Consider the following 20,348-nt stretch of genomic DNA (forward strand, 5'->3'; position numbering starts at 1 on the left):
CCCAACTTTACTCTCTTCCCACGTTTTAACAGGGGTGCACACCAGGCCCTTCAGAAGTTTTGTCCACGATCAATGGGCCACACTGCGGTGTCCACTAAATTAAATGAACCAGTGCAGAAGAATCTCTTGTGAGATATTAAAAGGGTGAAAGGCTGTTTAATTCAAACCCTTCCGCAGAGTCTTTTCACAGCCCCCTTTCCACAGTACAGTATAAATTATTAACTAACTCCTTTCATCTCAGATCAATTTACAAAACAGAAACAATTACCCCTTGTTAATGAGAATGAACACTTCTAATAATTATGAAAGTTGTGTTTCATTCTGTTTCCTCCCAGGTCCTTGTTTATAATCTAACTGAGAGTTGTATGCAAAGTGATATAAAACAGGAATTCTCAATTTGAGAAATGGCTGGTTGTGTAACAAATGGGCTTTGCATATTAATGAACATTGTTTGAGGGATACATTCAAATATGGTTCACTGATATCTGCTTCCATGCAATCACTTCTCCCTGATGGTGCTTGTTGCTCTGACTTACAAAGATCAAGGTTTCTGAGGGGCTGCTTTTCAGTATGAGGGTTTGGGAAGGTGTCTACTCTACCATCTCTACAAATGGCAGGTAATTGTTGATGGACAGGCTTACCTCAAGAAGAAGAGGGAGAAAGGGTTTTACTGTGGCCTCCTGCCATGCTGAGTGGTTTGACGTCTTAGGCAGCCTCCACGAGCTTAACTTTATCTTTCCCTTCAGAATCAGTGACAAATCCAAAAGAATAAAGGTAGACTTTAGACACCAAAGGAGCACTGAGACTCAAATAGAAAGGCAAATTTTAATCTCAATTGGATAAAAAGGGGCCAGAGGAAATGACTCAGATCATTGAAAGAAAAGGCCAAGTCTGAGGTAGGCCTAGCAGCTGGGTTTCTGCACCTGTCCAGCCCTCCTTCACATGACTGGCCAAACCCCAGTCTCAGCTATTATTTTGGTTTCTCAGGGTGCATTCAGAGAGTTCAACAGTGACTATGGATCTTAAAAGGGAGAGGGAGGCAGTTATTGATAACATAGGCCCTGAGTGATCAGAGTAGTTACTAGGTCTTCCTTGGCTATGGGGAAAAAACAAACAGAAAAAACAATAATCCAAAGTAGGAAGAATTTCAGTAACCACACAATCATAGAGAAGTAATTTTGTAGAAGAGGCCATACAAATTATACCTTGTGAAGGGATAATAAGACTGACTATAGGGAAAAGAACCAGAAAATTATTTGAGCATCTAGAAATGACCACCATGATAGGGAATAGTGGCCATCTAATTTCTCTAAGAAGAGGATTTTATTTTAGAAGCATCATTGGCTTGTGACCTTTTGACATAAGCTAGTCATAAATAATCCATTTTTGGAGATTGAATTCACGATAACGTCTTCTGTAAAAGTACCAGGGTATCATTGTAAGTATCCTTTTTTCTATGACTTAAAAAAAAAAAAAAACCTTTTATTTCAGAATAGATTTAGTTGTGAAGATAGTACATAGAGTTTCCATATATACCACGCCCAATTGCCCGTTAACGTCTTACATTTGTGCAGTACATTTGTCACAATTAATGAACCAATGTTGATACATTGTTGTTAACTAAATAGTTTATGGAGATTTTCTTAGTTTTCACCTAGTGTTCTTTTTCTGTTCCAGGACCAGATACCACATCACATTTAGTCATCGTGTCTTCTTAAGCTCCTCTTGGCTGTGACTGTTTCTCGGACTCTCCTTGTTTTTGATGACCTGGACAGTTTTGAGGAGTACTGGTCAGGTATTATGTAGACTGTCCCTCAGTTGCGAGGTCTGGTGTTTTACTCGTGATTAGACTGGGGTGATGGTTGTGTTGGGAGGAAGACCACAGGGGCAAAGTGCCATTCTTAATATGTTATATGAAGAGCGCATACCGTCAGCAGGACTTATCACTGCTGATGTTAGTCTTGATCACGTAGCAGAGGTAGTATTTGTGGAATTTCTTCACTGTAAAGTTTGTCTTTTTTTCTTTCCCTTTCCATACTTTACACTTTGGAAAGAATTCGCTTTGCCCAGCTTACACTTAAGGAGTAAGAAGTTATGTTCTGCCTCCTTGAGGACAGAGTATCTATGTAAATTATTTGGAATTCTTCTGCATGGGAGATTTGTCTGTTTTCCCAAATTTATTTATTTATCCCATCATTTATTTATGTCACTATGGGCTCATGGATATTTATTTTTAGAGTTGGAGTTATAATCCTGTTATGAATTGAATTGTGTCTCCCCAAAACTTGGCTAATCCATGATTCCCAGTATTGTGTGATTGTCCACCATTTTGTCATCTGATGTGATTTTCGTATGTGTTGTAAATCCTACCTCCATGATGTTAATGAGGTAGGATTAGCGGTAGTTATGTTAATGAAGCAGGACTTAATCTACAAGATTAGGTTGTATTTTAAATGAATCTCTTTTGAGATATAAAAGAGAGAAGCAAGCAGAGAGACATGGGGACCTCTTACCACCAAGAAAGCTGCTCTGGTAGTAGAGTAGGTCCTTTGAACCTGGGGTCACGGAGCCTGGGAGGCTCCTCAACCAGAGAAAGATAGATGCCAATGACCTTCCCCCAGAGCCGACAGAGAGAGAAAGCCTTCCCCTGAAGCTGGAACCCTGAATTTGGACTTCTAGCCTCCTAGATTGTGAGAGAATAAATTTCTGTTTGTTAAAGCCATCCACTTGTGGTATTTCTGTTACAGCAGCACTAGATAACTAAGACAAATCCAATACTACTTTTTTTTGTTGCTAAATCGTTTCAGCTTTGGGAATTGGAAGTTCTTTCAGTTGGCTTCTGTGTCCTTTGACATAAGCCAATCAATTTTTTATCTTTTTAAGCACTTCTTTCTGACACTGTAAAATTCTCCAGGATCATCTTGTATATTCCCTTCCTCAGCTCTATAATCAGCCTAGAATCATTTCTCCAAGGAGGTATGCTTCCTTTTGTTGGAAAGGGTGGTATTAAAAACAAAGATCTGGGTACTAGGTGTGCTGTATCTTTTCAAAATGTTGAAGACCTTTTCAGGAGGTGGCATATGATCAAGAACCGGTGGTACTGAAGGAAGAAATCCAAGCTGCACTGAAGCATTGGCAAAAAACAATTGATGGAAGACTAATTGAGATGTTTCAACAAATGGATGCAACACTGGAAGTGCACACTCATCTATGCCAAGAAATTTGGAAGACAGCTACCAGGCTAGCCGACTGGAAGAGATCTATATTTGTGCCCATTTCAAAGAAGGTGATCCAACAGAATGCAGAAATTATCGAAAAATATCACTAATATCACACACAAGTAAAATTTTGCTGAATATAATTTAACAAATTATCTGGCGGAAAGCAGAGAATACCAGAAAGATGTTTACCTATGTTTTATTGACTATGCAAAGACATTCGACTGTGTGGATCATAACAAATTATGGATAATATTGCAAAGAATGAGAATTCCAGAACACTTAATTGTGCTTATGAGGAGCCAGTACATAGACCAAGAGGCAGTCATTGCAACAGAACAAGGGAATATTGCATGGTTTAAAATTAGAAAAGATTTGTGTCAGGGTTGTATCCTTTCACCATATTTATTCAGTCTGTATGCTGAAAAATTAATCCAAGAAGCTGGGCTATATGAAGAAGAATGCGATGTCAGGATTGGAGGAAGACTCATGAACAATCTGCATTATGCAGATGACACAACCTTGCTTGCTGAAAGTGAAGGGGACTTGAAGCACTTACTGATGAAGATCAAGGACCGCAGCCTTCAGTATGGGTTACACCTCAACATGAAGAAAACAAAAATCCTCACAACTAGACCAGTAAGCAACATCATGATAAACGGAGAAAAGATTGAGATTGGCAAGTGTTTCATTTTACTTGAATCCACAATCAATGCCCATGTACGAAGAAGCCAGGAAATCAAACGAAGCATTGTACTGGGCAAATCTGCTGTAAAAGACCTCTTTAAAGTGTTAAAAAGCAAAGATGTCACCTTGAGGACTAAGGAGCACCTGATACAAGCCATGGTATTTTCAGTTGCCTCATATGCATGTGAAAGCTGGACGGGGAATAAGGAAGACTGAAGAAGACTTGATCCTTTTGAATTATGGAGTTGGCAAAGAATATTGAATATACTATGGACTTCTAGAAGAACAAACAAATCTATTTTGGAAGAAGTACAGCCAGAAAGCTTCTTAGGAGTGAGGATACTGAGACTTTGTCTCATATACTTTGGACATGTTATTAGGAGGAACCAGTCCCTGGAGAAGGACAACATTCTTGGTAAGGTAGAGTATCAGCAAAAAAGAAGACTCTCAATTAGATGGATTGACACAGTGGCTGCAACAATAGGCTCAAACATAGGAATGATTGTGAGGATGGCACAAGACTGGGCAGTATTTTGTTCTATTGTATGTAGGGTTGCTATGAGTTGGAACCACCTGGCAGCACCTAGCAACAACAACCATTAAATAGACCATTAAAAAGAAAAATTGTGGTAGTAGTTGCTAAATCTAGCAATATTCATTTATTCATCCATCAATCCATCTGTTAATTCTTTCAGACATTCACTTAACACTTTTTAAAAGCTACGATGTACTAGCCCTGGGCACTGGAATGTACAATAGAGAGCAAATCTTGTTTATATGGAAGTTCCCAGTAGGCTAATGGAAGTTGTTAGACATCTACACAAATGCAATAATAAAGTCCTGTTTGTTTATTTTTAGACAAATATTTATCATATGTGTAGTGTGTAATAGGTATTGTGGTAGGTACTCGAAACATAGCCCAGTGACTGCCTTTAAGAAACTTATGTATTAATAAGTTGGAGATGGGCTGATGCAGGGAAGGCAAGTGAACAGGCTATCAAAATACAGCGTGGCCTGGAGTGTCCTATTCCTAATTTACAGTTTCGGTCTTGAATAGTTCACAGCGTCCTTTCCCGCTCCATTCTGCAGTAGTTTTCCAAAGAATAATATCCAAGAACAACACCCAAGACCTCAAAGGCCTTTGGTAGCAGTGAATCCAGCCTTAGTTCTCTTAGTGTCCACCTTTCCCAGTGTGTTCAGGAATCCTTCGGGGTTTTACTCATGTGCAAAGGTTTACCATTTTCTCATTATTAGGACTCATTTGTGTAGAGTATTCCATAACTACTCCCAGAAACTGCTTCAGATAGAGTACCTATGCCCTGATTTGAAAAAGTTCATCTTTTTCTCACTGCTGCCACCCCCTGGAGCTGGAGCGCATCACTGCCACCTTCTGTGTTTGAAGTCCCTGGGTTAAGAACAAGATCCATCCCTGAGTGTGTCTTTAAGCATTTGTAGATAAGTTGGCACAGGTGCGTACAGTTCTTATTTAGTGCAAGAAAAGTCTCGAAGCCTTTTGAGTGATTTAAAAGCTGCATTTACAGCAAGTGAAGGTGATTGTGATGAAGAATTTGTTGTGAGTAGGGGTTGGTTCAGTCGTCTCAAAGTGAGGGCAAATTTATGTAACATTAAAGGGCAAGTGGGAGTTGTCTATGAGTCGGAATCAACTCAATGGCACTGGGTTTGTTTTTTTTGGTTCAGGAGTTGTCTGTAAGTCTGACATTTGTAACCTGGGGGCTAAATTTCCTGGTCTGGTTCTTTTTACTCAAGTATGGGATTGTCTGTTCACTTAAAGAGATTGTCTGAGACTGAATTATCAGCTCAGATATAGACATTTATATTGTAACAATGGGAATGAATGTGTATGAAAACTTCCATTAACTTGGCCTGACTTTGTACAGGATTGATAGACTTGCAGCCATTTCAGTTGGGTATACAAATAGATGGCTTTGACCAAAGCTGTTGGCAGTAAGAGTAAGATTTTGCAGCGCCTTCCAGTCTCTATTTCCTGAATATGTGACCTTGAACAAGATGTTTAACCCCTTAGATTCTCAATTTTCTCATTTGTAAAGGGGTGTTCGAATCTGCCAGGTGCTCCTTGGAAACTCAATGGGGCAGTTCTACTCTGTCCTATAGGGTCGCTATAAGTCGGAATCGGCTCGACGACACTGGGTTTGGTTTTGGTTTTTTTTTTTAAGGGGTGTTATGAATGTAACAAAAGAAAACATTCTATTCCCAAACAGGATCATATCCACAGGTACAGGGGCAAGGACTTCAATATGTATTTTCTGGGGACACAGTTCAATTCACAATAGATGGGATTCTCAATAAATGGAGAAGGAGAATGAATGTATACACTGGGAGACCTGGGGCACAGCCTTCAGTGACACTTCAAGCTTGAAATCTTAAAGCTTTGAGTTTATCATAACAATTAATGTAAAATTTACAATATACCTATTCTATTTTTGTAAAATATGAAATTTTCAAAAACAAACTGAATAAAAATATGCTATATTTATCCTAAGGCTTTATATACATTGCTATGTACATTGCTATGTACCCTGGGGATATACTACTTTGAGAAACATAGAAGATTGGGCTGTACCAAGGAACAGCAGTACAGAGCCCTAGTGGCACAGTGGTTAAGAGCTATGGCTGCTAACCAAAAGGTTGGCAGTTCAAATCCACCATTCACTCCTTTGAAACCCTATGGGGCCATTCTACTCTGTCCTACAGGGTCACTAAGAATTGAAATTGCTTGACCACAACAGGTTTACAGGTTAAGTAGAATTATTTTGATTTGTATTTGTAACTGTATTCTGTGCATAAACCTTATGAGTGTAAATGTGTACGCCAGCTGTAGCTTATGCTTGATTGCCTTCTAGCCAAAGTGTCTCTAAAATGAGGTTTTTCAAAAGGCAGTGGCTAAGCTTTCCCTTTTTCTAACACCTTTCTCTTTTGCCTTCTTTCTTTATCCTCTACTTTTTCACTACTGGCAGTGCGCATTCTGTTTTTGTAACCAAGTCACTTTGTCCTCTTACCTATATTGTTTAAAAATGTATTTGCTAAGGCCAGGCTGCTTGGTTTTTTTGTTTTAACAGCTTTATTGAGATATACTGCTTGGGTCTTGAATCTTGGCCCCACCATTTACTAGCTCTGTGACCCTAGCTAGGAAAGTAAATAACTGAGCAAGTTATTTAACCCCTCTGTGCCTCAGTTTCTTCACCTTAAAATGAAGCTAATCGTAGGACCTACTTCATAAGGTTATTGTAAGGATTTAATGAGTTAAATGTCTGCCAAATGCTTAGAACAGTTCATGATACATAGAAAATGGCCTCTAAGTGTTATCTATTAGTATTGTTATCTGCTTTTAATGTACTTGGTCACTGAAGTGGATTTAATACACATCTGGCCATTCACCTCCCTACCTCTGTCTGAACTCCAAGTTAGGTAGTTGCTCTTTTTTGAGTGCTCCCATAGTCCTTCGTGCAAACTCTATTCTAATCCTTCTCACTGCATTGTGATTATTTGCTTACGAAACCTTGTTTCTCCTTCTAGGCCAGTGGTTTTCAACTGGGCTATGGGATTTTGCCCAGCAGGGAATATTTGACAATATCTTGAGACATTTGTGGTTGTTACAACTTTTTGATTGTCACAACGTGGGTGGGATGCTATTGGCACCTAGTGCGTAGAGAACCGGGATGCTGCTAAACACCCTACAATGCACAGGACAGCCCCCTACAACCCAGAATTATTTGTCCCCAGATGTTAGTAGTGTCATGGCTTAGAAACCCTGCCCCAGACTGAACTCCAGAGGGCAATGTTTCATCCATCTTTATATAGCCAGCCAGTATAGTGCCTGGTCCATAGTAGGCGCTCAAAACCGTTGAATTATTTTCTGCATGAATACCACTGGTGCAGAGCACATGGTGTTTTCACTGGAAGTTCTGATGCCATAAATACCTGTAGAAGGCTTATTTGCATGCTTATGAAATGTTCATTCATTTGATGAAAAAGTTACCATCTTAGAACTCAAAAAGACAGTACTGATGGCTTTGCAGAAGAGGATATGTCTAGTGCTGTATGTCTAAGCATATTTAATTTTTTTTTGGTAGCATCTGGGCAGCAGTGAGTCTAACCCATATAGCAACTCTGATATAGAATCGCTTAGGAAGATTTTGAGTCATTTTAGATTTCTACTTAAGAAGAGTCTTAAGACGGTTTCTAATCTTTTTTATTTGCCCTTTCTGTCTCTCATCTTCCTCCCCTGCGACCATCTGGAAATGGCTGCAAGGGACAAGATTCCCTTCCCTTTCCAATCACTCCTTGAACAGCTGAGTGGGTCAATACAGAGGTGTAACCTCTCCTTTTTCCTCCGCCTTGACAGTTGCTACCAGTCTGGGGACAGAGAGGAAATGACTAAAAATTGAACGGAGGCCTCCAACAGGGCTGTGAGGAGCTCTAGCCCATTTTTAGCACCTTTTAATGTGAAAATGTCTCTCAGCAGGACTTCCCCCTTCATTGTTTGTTTAGTTATGTGATCAGGAAGTGGACACAATTTTCTTGAATTATTCTTGCCAGACACTAAATTATATCTCAAAGTGCAAACCTTTTGATTTTTTTCACCATTCATTTTCATTTTTATTGTCACACCGAAGCTGGCTGATCCAGTTGAAGCCATTTTCTCACTAAATTCCAGTGGAAGTGAAACAAACAACAACAACAACAACAACAACAAAAAAAAGAGCCTATTCAGAGAAGAGTAAGTGAGAAGATAGAGTGGCCTACTGGCCTACTGTACTGATGAGATCCAGGATTGAATCTAATTAAGTTTTCTTAGTATTCCTAAGTGCCCACATGGACACAGAGAATAAACCGCCCTAGGATAAAAAAAAAAAAAAAAAAATTTAGGATAAGGGGGCTGTAAAAGGTGCTAGCTCAGACTTGCCAAGCTCTGGTTCACTATGTATTTGAAGTCACTGAGTAGAAAAAAGAGAATGGGTTGAGAGCAGAAGAGAAAAGGAAAACTGGGATATCAGTAGAACTTGGAGGTAGAGTAGGAAATGAGTCATCTAGTATTCGAAGAAGGTCGTGGAACCTCCCTGAATTTTTTTATATAAGAGCCTTAAATTGCATAGGAAACTACCTTTCTTGCTGCAGTTATTTTTAAGCTCCACTCATACCTGTTCCAACCCTGCTTTCCACACCCACAGACATTTAGAGTTTTGGGCAAAAGCAAATAGATAGGATTTCGCTCTGTCTCAATCTCTATACCTGTGTCTGTATCATTATCTATCTACCTCTTCCTTCACTGGGACATGGGCACTTTGCCATTGGCCTTGCAATCATATTTTATCTGCTTGGAAAATAAATCTTCCTAAGTCAGTGTAGTGTTTGGAGTGGGTGGTCAGAAGAAACCTGGCTTTCTTACCCTCAGAAACCTTCCAAGAAGGACGAGTGCCTACACTTCCAAAATTGCTGGTGATTGATTTCTGGGAATAGTTGGGAACAGAGCAGAGCATGTCCAAGCTTTTTGTCTGCAGCCTTGAGACCTGGAACCCACCTTTTCCAAACCCAGATTCACCAGCCAGCCTGCCCAACCCCACCCCGCCTTCCTCAGTCCTTTCTTCTGTGCTAGTTACGGGCGGGCTGGCTCTGCTTTTTAAATTTCTCCGTTTCTAAGACTTGGAGGTACCAGGGATGAGGACTCATTTTCACTGTATTCCTGTACCTTTGCTTGGCTTGAGTTGCCCCTTCCTTTGTCATTGCTACTACATGGTGATCTTTCTTCTACCCTCTGGAAGGACATGCTCAGTTTTAGAATCCAAAATATGTTTTTCTCCTGAGCCTTTCAGTCACCAGGTAGCTGGTACCAGAAAGTACTGAGCAGCCAGGTATGCTGTAACCTCTCCTTTTTCACCGCCTCATCAGCTACTACCAGTCTGGAATAGGGGCAAAAGAACTGAGAATTTGGGCAGTGAGGAGCTGCAGCCTTTGCATGGAGAGTAGTGTGCCCAAGAAAATAAAGGAAATGGGAAAACATTGGATGGAGCAGAGGAAAGCTCAGTCCTAGGCCATGAGGTCATGGTTAGGGGAAGGGCAGTGCATAGACCTGCCAGGGAGTCAGATGAGGTCTTTAAATGTATTGAAGTAGGAGAGAGAAATAGAGATAGGGTGAGAGAGAGAGACTTATGCCCTATTTTATGTAAAACTGGAAACCCTGGTGGCATAGTGGTTAAGAGCTATGTCTGCTAACCAAAAGGTGGGCAGTTTGAATCCACCAGGTGCTCCTTGGAGACTCTGTGGGGCAGTCCTACTCTGTCCTATAGGGTTGCTATGAGTTGAAATCAACTCGATGGCAGTGGGTTTGGGCGTTTTGGTTTGATGTAAAACTACTAAGTTAACATTGGTTGTAAAACTGAAGGACTATTAAGAGAAAGAAAAATATGGTTTGGTTATGAAAAAGTGGTATAATTACTAATCTTTTAAATTATTTATGAGCTGCTTCTATTACTTATAAGAACTGACTTTATTTGTGTCTATTTTGAACGCTGTTTGTACACAGTTAGTTGCTTCATTTGGAAAATAGTCATCTTTTGGTTCCTATGCTTCAGGCACTGGCTAGATGCTGGGATGAAGACGTGAAAGACATATTGTCCTTAAGGGGTGTCCTCTTACCCACAGAATAATAAAATTACTCGATCTCTTTGTGGCTAAGATTCTTTCTCTGTAACCCTGTTTCAGATAATAATAGCTCTAGTTATTATTTGTTGTAAGAGCCCTCTGAGATAACCTATGCATGAAGGCCTGTTTGTCGAGAACTGTAAAGCCTGTACATGTTGGTGGTTATTTTGTCTTCAGGGGCCAAGGCTGGAAGTGGCTTATGCCGCTTGTACCCACATCTTACTGGTCAGAACACAATCAACCTAGCTACAAGGGCATCTGGGAATGCAAGGAGCACATGGATGTTTGGAGAGCACTAATTTTTTTTTTTAAGGGAGTGAAAGGAAGGGGACACTTAACTACTTAAATATTTTAAAGAGTGCAGGACTTCCCAGAATGAAGTACTGACTATTCTTATCTGAGCTTGAGTATTTGGACCACATAATTCTCTGTGCATACAGAGACCAATACTAAATTTGAAACCTTGTTTTGTTACTTTACTAGCTATGTCATATCAGGCAATTTACTAAACTTCTCTCAACTTCAGTGTCCTCTTCCGTGAAATGGGCTTAACAATACCTATGTTGGGGCCTTTTGTGAAAATTAGAAATGAATATGTAAAGTGCTGTTGCACGGTGCCTGACATTAAGCAGGTGCTCAAAAATGGTTCATATCACCATTTCTACCAACTTTCTAGTGTCATAAATGAGTAAATGGAGGCCAATAAAGTATCCTTGCCAAAAGACCCAGAGCTAGCAAATGGCAGAGCTAGTACCAGAATGTAATTCTATTGCTACTGGTCTAATGTTTTGCCCTTATACTACCACCTCCCACCCTAATTTATCACCAAGACTGAATTATCCTTTGAAATGTTTCTCTGAATTGTCATATCATCTCCATTTCTTGTCAAGACCCCTGCTTGGCTTGGCAATATTTTAACTAGTGTCTTTTCCTTTAGGTTTCCACTGTCTGCTCTCATTCCAGATTAATCTTCTAGATAGATCATTTTCTTATGCTAGAATTTTCACTATCTTGGACATCAACTCTAAATCTCCCTGTAAGTTTTTCAAGGTCTTCTATAACCTGTCCTTTGTCAGAAGTCCTATGGAGCCTGGGGGATGGAGTCTATTATTTGTGTGTGGCTAGGTAGGTATAAGGAAGAATAATCTGTCCATTGGAATTTCAGAGCACTACATTTGTTCCCTCCCTATTCTCAAATATTTGCATGTTCTACACAATGATTGGCAAACTTTTCCAGTAAAGGGCCAGAGAGTAAGTATTCTAGGCTTTGCAGGCCATTACAATTATCACAACTACTCAGATCTGTCCTTGTAGTGTGAAAGCAGCCATGGGCTATATGTAAACAAATGAACGTGGCTGGTATTTCAAATACCAGCAGGATCACCCACGGTGGACAGGTTTCAGCAGAGCTTCCAGACTAAGACAAACTAGGAAGAAAGGCCTGGTGATCTACTTTCAAAAATTAGCCAGTGAAAACCCTGTGGGTCACAATATAATATTGTCCAATATACAGTTGGAAGCTGAGCCCCCTTAGGTTTGGAGGCACTCAAAATACACAGTGGTTGCAACAATGAACTTGAGCATGGCAATGATCATGAAGATGGTGCAAAACTGGGCAACATTTCTTCTGTTACACCTGAGGTTGCTATGAGTTGGAGCCAATTTGACGGCAACAACTACACATATTCCAATAAAACTTAATTTTTTAGTTAAAAAATACATTGCTGACCATAACTTACTGACCTCTAGGCTGCCCTATAGCTTACTCTGTCTCTGTCCTTTTTTCTCTCTCATTATTTCCAGGCACATACCCTCTTCTCTACATAGACTGGTATTGTTGTCATATACATGTGATGCCAAGTTCCTTTTTTTCTCTTTACTTGCACTACACCATGAAAGCCCTTTCTCTCAACTAATCTCACACTCTTTTATCATTATGCCAGTTGTCTGACTGAATTTTCAGTCCAAACCACACCAACTATAGCATTTGTTTATGTAAATAACTATCACACTTGGTTTTCCTGTTCCACTGTACCTGTTTTCCTCCAGTTGGTTCTGGCTCATAGCAACCCTATAGGACAGAGTAGAACTGCTCCATAGAGTTTCCAAGGAGTGGCTGGTGGACTCGAACTGCCAACCTTTGGTCAGCAGTTGAGCTCTTAACCACTGCACTACCAGGGCTCCTAGCATTTGATTATGTAAATGCAACTCATTGCTCTCTAATTTTTCATGTTATATATGGATCTGTTCTAGTCGGTTGGCCAGGTCTACCATTTATGCTTATTCTAAAGAAAGGTGATCCAACAGAATGCAAAAATTATCAAACAATATCATTAATATCCCATGCAAGTAAAATTTTGCTGAAGATCATTCAAAAGCGGTTGCAACAGTATATCAACATGGAACTCCCAGAAATTCAAGCCAGGTTCAGAAGAGGACATGGAACCAGGGATATCATTGCTGATGTCAGGTGGATCCTGGCTGAAAGCAGAGAATACCAGAAAGATGTTTACCTGTGTTTTATTGATCATGCAAGGGCATTCGACTGTATGGATCATAACAAGTTACGGATAACACTGCGAAGAATAAGAATTCCAGAACACATAATTATGCTCATAAGGAACCTGTACATAGATGAAGAGGTAGTTGTTCGAACAGAGCAAGGGGATACTGTGTGGTTTAAAGTCGGAAAGGTGTACGCCAGGGTTGTATCCTTTTACCGCACTTATTCAATCAGCATGCTGAGGAAATAATTCCAGAAGCTGGACTATATGAAGAAGAATGGGGCACTAGGATTGGAAGAAAACTCATTAACAACCTGTGTTATGCAGATGACACAACCTTGTTTGCTGAAAGTGAAGAGGACTTGAAGCACTGATGAAAATCAAAGATCACAGCCGTCAGTATGGATTTAAACCAAAACCAAATCCATTGCCTTTGAGTCAATTCTGACTCATAGTGACCCTAGACGACAGAATAGAACTGCCCCATAGGGTTTCCAAGGAGCACCTGATGGATTTGAACTGCTGACCTTTTGGTTAGCAGCTGTAGCACTTAACTACTACACCACCAGGGTATCGGTATGGATTACACCTCAACAAAAAGAAAGCAAAAATTCTCACAACTGGACCAATAAACAACATCATGATAAACGGAGAAAATACTGATGTTGTCAAGGATTTCATTTTACTTGGATCTACAATCAACATCCATGGAAGCAGCAGTGCGGAAATCAAATGACTCATTGCTGCAAGAGACCCCTTTAATGTGTTGAAAAGCAAAGACGTTACCTTGAAGACTAAGGTGTGCCTGACCCAAGCCATAGTGTTTTCAATCACCTCATATGCATGCAAAAGCTGGGCAATGAGTAACAAAGACTGAAGAAGAATTGATGCCTTTGAATTATGGTGCTGGCCAAGAATATTGAATATACACCGGACTGCCAGAAGAATGAACAAATCTGTCTTGGAAGAAGTACAGCCAGAATGCTCCTTAGAAGCAAAGATGGCAGGACTACGTCTCACATACTTTGGACATGTTAACAGGAGGAGTCAGTCCCTGGAGAAGGACATCATGCTTGGTAAAGTAGAGGAACAGAGAGAAAGATGAAGACCTTTAATGAGATGGATTGACACGATGGCCACAACAATGAACTCAAGCATAACAGTGATTATGAGGATGGCACAGGACCAGGCAGTTTTGTTCTGTTGTATATAGGGTTGCCATGAGCCGGATCTGACCCAATGGCACTTGACAACCACAACAAATTTTTTATGTGTTGTCTTGTCTTCCCCAAATGAAACACTTTTCCTGTATTCCCAATAGTGCCTAATGCAATATAAGTAGATACTACAATATAAATATAACAATTTATTATTTTAGACTTATATACTGATCTACCAATTTGAATTAGGAACTTGGCAGAGTATGTGGCTTAATTCAAAAAGATACTGTGGAAAACAGTGATCAACAAATTGAAGCAAGTGGTGTCCGGTAAAACCTAAAAAAAAATGTGTCTAGGGAATGCTTGTGGTGTAGTGATTAACAGCTATGGCTGCTAACCAAAAGGCGGCAGTTCGAATTCACCAGGTGCTCCTTGGAAACCCTGTGGGGCAGTTCTACTCTGTCCTGTAGGGTTGCTGTGAGTAGGAATCATAGTTTCTGACGTCTTTGGTGTTCTTTCTTTCTTGGACTTTTACTAGTACATGTTTTGGTTTAGGCAACTTATTTTTGATGCTTTGTATATACCCATCCAAGTGAAGTAGTGACCACAAAATTTTACTGCATCTTTTGAATGGCTCACAGGCATTCTGTGAGACTTTATTCACAAAAATTTCTGTCTCTGAAATGTTCTTCCATCTCTTTTTAGTTTCCTCAAATTCTTTTATCTTTCAGGACAGGTCAAGTTTTCTTCACTATGAAATTTCCGTGACTAGTTCATCTCCCAGCAAATTGATCCTTCTCCAAACTTATAGAGTGTTTGCATCACACATTTCACCCTCACCAGTTATTTTCTTATAACATCACCTGGGTTATCAGGTTGTTTTGTCATTAACTTTAAATATTATATCACTTGTCTCTCCAATGAGACTATAAACTCCCCAAGAACAAATATCTAATTTTATATTTCTCTGAATTTTCCTCACTGTGTGTACATTGATTTTGATTGATTGAGTAAATGAGTAACTAAAGAATCGAGGAGAATAAAAATATATCAAATGGCTGTGTGTTCTGGAGGAGAAGTTTATATGTAGTACCTCAAAAAGGTTCCAATAAAGTTGTCAAGGTAAAAAAGCAAAAACAGATTTCTTAGGTCTTTAATATCTTCTTCAATTGCTCAATTTAAGTTGGATAATTCCTTCAGTAGGATATGCTCCCCTATTCTTAGGGAAATATCAAAAAGAACTTCAAAATTGGCCAAGGGACTGGAATGTTTGGACTCCTGAGGTCATTAATGTTACTTATTGGTGTTCATCCTTAGGAAGTCCTTAGGAAAGGCTCCACATCTGCTCACATGACATTTACTCATGTAACTTGCCACGCTTCAAAAGGGGACTGGTATGTGGCCAAATGAGCCCTATTTACTCCCACATCCAAAGAAATGTTGTGATGTTTGAGTTAAAGAGGAAACTTTTAAAATGGAAACTTGAACTGTACTTCATTAAAACGTTTGTGGATATAGCTTTTCTCTATGACTTTGCTAGATTATTCCAGTATCGTTAATCTCTTTTCCTGTATTCCCAATAGCGCCTAATACAATAGAAGTAGATAAATATAAATATAACAATTTATTTTTTAAAACTTATATACTGATCTAACAATTTTTGGGACTTGATACATTGCAGATATATCAAACTCATTTAAATTCAATATATACTTAAAGAATTTATGTTATTTTGTCAACAACATGCCTCCTTTTAACAAATGCCAACATAGCCTTTTTGAACTTTTTTTGAAGATAAAGTGCAGGTCTCATTTATCCTTGCATTTAAAATTCTCCTATAAGAACTCACTCAGTATATTTTCATTGAACAAATACATAAGTAGATGATGAGCCTGCTATGTGTAAGTTTTTAATAAACTGCTCGAAAATATACTAGAAAAATACATTTGAAAAAATAGGGATTTGGGTAGTATGAAGACTTATTAGTAACTGTAAGTTTATTGTATTAAAAATGAACTAAATGTTGACAGTCTTCTTGGAAAGAAACATTTGGTGTAAAGGAAGTGTTTCTAAAAGAGTGCTTAGTGTTCCACGGGGTATTAGTAGATACTTTGTGAGGAGGTATGTTCTGTGGTCACCTAAGCTTCAGAAATGCTGGGTGAAACAAAGTTAAGCAGCTTTCTTTGTTTCAGGGCTTCTCAGAGTCTTTAATATGCATTGAGACCATCCAAGAAGACCTACAGAATGTGTAGCATATCTCAGACGTATATGACCAGGGAATCTTACCGATATAGAACATTTTCATGACCTGTGTCTCTGCAAAAACACACTTCAGAAAGTGCTGTTTTAGTGTATGTGTTCTCAATTATGTTCTGTTAGGTCCTAAGACCCTGCAGAGATGCTTTGAGGCTGCCACAGAGAAGGAGGAAGAGAAAATTTAACCAGAGAAATTGCAGTTTTACCTGCTTACATGTTGGAATTCTACATGAGATTTTATTTGTGTTTGTAAATCACTGCTCTAGGGCTAGAGGAAAATTAATGGTTTTGTTTGTTTTGCTTTTTAATGCACAATGAGATTTCTAAACACAACTCCAAAGTAACTGTAACATCGGCTATGTGATAATAGATTTAATAAACCTGCCCTCCCAGCAATGTTTAGAAAGTGGCTTAGGCACGTTAAAGCAACTTTGCACACATGCCCACATACATACCCACAGATATTGCAGAAGTGTGGACTTCATGTGCTGAACTTCCTACTGTATTTTCTCCTTCAAGTCCCTTTCAGCTCTCCATAGTCTGCCTCTTCCCTTGATGTTCCTAGTGCCATTTCTTAAATATTAATTATGAAATACTTCAGTCATACAAAAGATATAAAGGTTAGTAATAAATAATTTTTGTTAAAAAATATTTTAGATATATGAAAGGTGCAAAGATAAAAAGGTATAAAGAATAGCATAATTAATCCCTGTGTATCTACCATCAGTCTTGGAATGGCGCAAATGGTTGAGCACGTGGCTACTAATCAAAAAGTTAATGGTTTGAACCCACCCAGAGGCACTCTGGAAGAAAGGCTTGGCGATCTGGTGAAAGGTCACAGCCATGAAAACCCTACTGAGTGTGGTTCTGCTCTGCAGCACAGGGGGTCACCATGAGTTGGAATTGACCGGATGGCAACTGATTTATCTACTATGCAGTTGAAGCCCTCTGTGTGCTTTTGTTCAGTCTTGAATGCACTCTTCCCCACCACTTCCTTCCCGAATTTGTAGTTCATCATTCCTATGCATTTCCTAAATTTTTATTTTGCCTGTATGTATACCTAAATAATATAGTATTGTTTTGCACGTCTTTACCTACATATATATATATGGTGTGTCTTAGTTATCTAGTGCTGTTATAACAGAAATACTACAAGTGGATGGCCTTAACAAATATAAATTTATTTTCTCACAGTTTAGGAGGCTAGAAGTCCCAATTCAGGGGAGTGGCTCTAGCGGAAGGCTTCCTCTCCTGGCCAGCTCTGGGAGAAGGTACTTGCCTCTTCAGCTTCTGTTTCCTGGTTCCTTGGAGATTTCCGTGTGACTTGGCATCTATCTTTCCCCATCTCTGCTTGCCTAATCTGCTGCTTTTGTATTTTGTAAGAGAGTGGCTCAAGATCAGCCCCACACTAATCCTGACTCATTAATGTAACAAAGACAACCCATCTGCAACTGGGATTATAACCACAGGTTTAGAGGCTAGGGTTTACAAGACATATTTTTAAGGGACACAATTCAATCCATAACATGGTGTCATCTTTGTGTATCCTATAGCAATTTTCTGTTTTCTCTCAAAATTGTGTTTGGGAAATTATCTACGTTGTTGCCATAGCTCTAGTTTACTTTCACTTCTATATAGTATTCTCTCATTTGACTATGTCATAACTTTAAAAAAATTCGACTGTTCATGAACATTTAGATTGTTTCCCTTTTTTCTTGCAATTAAAAATGAGGCTGCAATAAATAATATTTTAAACTTTTCTCTATGCACATATGGAAGTTTCTTCATCGAGAAGTGGAATTTATGGGTCAGAGGGTGGTCACATCTTCAGCTTTCCTAGATTGCTTCTCAAGTATTGTACGAGTTTGTACTCCCACCCACAGTTTGTAAGATTTCTCTTGGCTCTCAATCCTTGCCCAAAGCTTAGTATGGTAAGATTTTGGTCAGGTGGTAAAAAGAACTTTAATGTTATTTAAATTTGCATTTCACTGTTTAATAGTGATGTTGGACACCTTTATATATGATTTTTAAACATTTGAGATTCTTCTTTGAAATGCCTATTCATATCTTTCATTTATCTGAAATCCTTCATGTTTTTCATATCCTTTGCAGGAACAAAATACACACACACAATTATGCCCATCCTGGAATCTGGCAGGGTTATTTTGTAGTATACTATGAGAAAATTCATCCTGTCTTAATCACTTCCAGACTGGTTGAAGGGGAAGAATGTGATATTGGCATGTAACCCTGTGTGACATTTTGGATAACCTATCACCTATCAGAAGGCTGGGTTAAAGTGATGGTTAGAGCAAATTTTTTTATGATCTGAGGATCCCGAACAAGACACATAGGACTGGAATAGTCCAATAGGAGTTAAGCCCAGGTGAGATCCTTCAATCTCCAGGATAAAACTGGAGATTTAATGAAACTCTCTACACTTCTACCTAGCACTTTTCATCTGGAAATCTCAAGACATTCAGGAAACATTAATTAATTAAGCTCTACAACAGCCCTGTGAAATAGGTAAGGATATATAGGAACATCTCTAGGGAAACATGGCAGCTGTTCAGCAACATACAGGAATACTAAGTGGCAGGCAGTAAGGAACTATAGATATATGCACTTAAAAAATGATAAGAGCTCTTGGAGTTAGGGGTCTGTCTTGGAATTTGGCCCAGATCCTGGCATTGAGAGCTCTAGTATTAGGAGGAAGGTTTATCCAGGCAATGAGTACTGTTGAAAGCCCAGTTGAGCCTGAACCATTAAATCTAAGCATAGTACTCAAGCATTTCCTTAGATGAGTTTTGTTTATTTACTTTTTTCCAGAAGGGATGACATTAGCTCCTGCTGTTCTTACCTCAAACCCTACTTCTCTTTTGGGGAGTGAGGAGAGCAAATGTAGAAAAATTGGTAAAATATGACCCCTTCTGAGTGAAAATTTCTGTTTTGATAGTCAAAAATTATCCTGAGGCTTTTTGTTGTAATGAGACAATGGGAGGAGGGAGAGCCAATTAGAAACAAAAATTATACCAACAATGCCAGTATTTAGGATATAGGAAAAAAAAAAATTAAAATGTTAAAAATCTAAAATTTAAATAAGTTGGTTCTATTTAATGAAGAAAAAAGGTAATAGTTAACTTGCTTTGAATTCTACTTTGTCTGATGTGAATTTGCCATCCCAGTTTTTTATTGGTTAGTGTTAACATGTATGTTTCCCATTCCTTTGGTTTTAAACAATTTGTTTTTATATTTAAAGTGTGTCATGGATTGAATTGTGTCCCCCCAAAATAACTGTCAACTTACCTGGGCCTTAAGACCCAGTATTGTGTGATTGTCCACCATTTTATGTGATTTCCCTGTGTCGTAAATCCTATCACTATGACAAAATGAGATGGATCAGTGGCAGTTATAAGGTTAGATAGTGTCTTAAGGCAATCTCTTTGAGATATAAAAGAGAGAAGCAAGTAGAGAGACTGGAACCTCATACCACCACGAAAGCAGCGTTGGCAGCAGAGTGCGTCCTTTGGACCTGAGGTTTCTTTGCTGAGATGCTCCCAGACCAAGGGAAGACTGATGACAAGGACCTTCTCAAGAGCTCACAGAGAGAGAAAGCCCTCCTTTGGAGGCGGTGCCCTGAGGTCAGAGTTCTAGCCTACTGGACTGTGAGAGAATAACCTTCTCTTTGTTAAAACCATTCACTTGTATTTCTGTTATAGTACCACTAAACGACTAAGACATGGTTTTCTTGTAGGCAGCGTATAGTTGGGATATATATATATAACCTAATCTGACCGTATGTCTTTTAATTGGGGTATTTGTTTGTTTATAGATAATTTAAT

The sequence above is a fragment of the Loxodonta africana genome, chromosome 3 (assembly GCF_030014295.1).
Source record: "Loxodonta africana isolate mLoxAfr1 chromosome 3, mLoxAfr1.hap2, whole genome shotgun sequence".
Lineage (NCBI taxonomy): Eukaryota > Metazoa > Chordata > Mammalia > Proboscidea > Elephantidae > Loxodonta > Loxodonta africana.